This window comes from Atta cephalotes, assembly GCF_000143395.1.
Source record: "Atta cephalotes unplaced genomic scaffold scaffold00030, whole genome shotgun sequence".
NCBI lineage: Eukaryota > Metazoa > Arthropoda > Insecta > Hymenoptera > Formicidae > Atta > Atta cephalotes.
The window spans coordinates 1,473,052-1,475,254 of record NW_012130094.1 but is presented as its reverse complement, the minus strand read 5'-3'; positions in this window follow the sequence as shown (position 1 = coordinate 1,475,254).

The window sequence follows — 2,203 nt, the reverse complement described above, 5'->3', positions numbered from 1 at the left end:
TTATATATATATATATATATATATATATACATAAATTAAAAACGATATCTAGTAAAAGAATACTGTACAATAATAACAAATAACATACAAGCAAATCAATCATTTTTTCTGATTATTACGAGGCAGCTTGGTACAGTCTAAGTCTAAACCAATAATTAATGTAAAGGCGACAAGCAGCATTCCTGTAATTTGCAAAAAAATGCGTGTAACTTCTGTAATATGCATTATACTACTTGTGTGTTATGCGGGAACAAATTTGGCAGGAATTATTGCCGTATGTGTATTTTATACATAATGTATATTAATCTTGGAAGAATTGGAATTATGCCTTATAGATAAAATGTATCATAAAAATATATTCCATAATATATATGGAAAATATTATGGAAAAAAAATTCGGAAGAGCATAATCTAATTAGCATTCACTTTTCATCATGTGTACATTGTCTGGGACATAGACACAATGCGTGAAAACGTTAATGCTTTTATAATTAAAATAGATTATGAAAAATAACCATTACACTAATATTGTAACTAAAAACGTGTATGTAAAAATGACGGCAGCATAGGAATTGCGAGGAAAAAATGAATCATTAGTGGATATTATTAAGTGCTTCCCTCTTACAATTATTACGGCAGGAGAAATTACGATTATTAATTCTCTTTCGTAGAAAGAAATGTATAGATAGGAAAATATATTTTAGCATTTCTTTTATCATGAAAAACTGAATTGAATTGAATCTACGCACAAAATCGATATAGAAAAACTATTGTGTACGATTCAACATCAATTCATACGTGATTACAATCCAATATGAATTGTTTAAGGATTCACTAATTATGTAATTTTAATATGAATTAAAAGAAATTATCTTTATTATTACATATGATATTATATAATTATCGTAAATTGAGTGACAAAAAATCAACATTTGATTACATCTTACTAACAATGAAATAATGCATATCCTTCAACATAAATGTTTATGGAATTATCATCACATTGTAGGTAATTTTAAACAGCAATTAATATATCATTATTGTGTTATACTTGTATAATCCCATTCACATCACTGCTCACGTTGTTATTTTTAATTTAGTTTATCTTTGCTACATGATATTAAGATATTTTAAGTTACATGTCGCATAAATCTATTACGATAAAGAATTTATATTATCAAAATTATGTATGCATCGGATGTATATATATTGATAAAAAAGAGAGAAAAATGCTTGGCATTTATCTTTCGATTTTTAACAGCAATAAGCAGGCAAAAATTTACAAGTTGAACAACTTTCAAATTTACAAGTTCAACAACTTTCAGTGGCAAAGCTGGACACATTATACATGTTATAAGAATGGTTTTTATTATCTATTTCTACAAAAAGTACACAATGTAGTTTAATGTTACGAGATATTGAAGATCTCAGAAGCAATTGATATAATAGAAGCCATTCTGTATAATTATATAGAAAAAAGTATGTGTCGAATAGTTATCCAATTGTTTAGTTTTGCCCTATAAAGTTGACTCCAGGAGATCATACGCTAGAGAGAAACTTTCCCGCGAGTACCAGAGACTGAATTATGTAAAGGCAAATCCTTTACATTTTCCATTATTTGAGCATTTTATATGAGGCAAGATGTTTAACAACATAGGCAGGGAGATATATTTTTCAAATATGAAAATATATTGTACAAATATATAAAAAGAGAAAAGTTGTTTTAGTCAATTCAATGCATAGAGAATCATCAACCGATTATTAAGTGTTATTACGAGGGTGTATGTACAGTTTAGTGTTATAAAACCCCTTGTAAAACAAGTTAACACAAATCGCGAGATCGCACCTATTGAAATTTTCTTATAGCTGGCGAATTCTGCAATACTTTGCGCAATATAAATTATTATTCTTCATTTGTATCTCATTCTTGTGTTATTTACGCGCGATAATATTGTTTATGATATTTAAGATTAATTGAATTGATATCATTACAAATTCTCCAAATTTTATAAAATATTAAAAAAAAACTTGAAAATTGAAATTCAGATAAAAATTTATGACAACGAAATCCTTAATACATTTTGTATAAATGTTTTATTATGTGTAATATTTGAAATCATAGAATATACTGATACATATCAATATTAGTCGCGCGTATAAAAATATATATACATATATATATATATATATATATATATATATA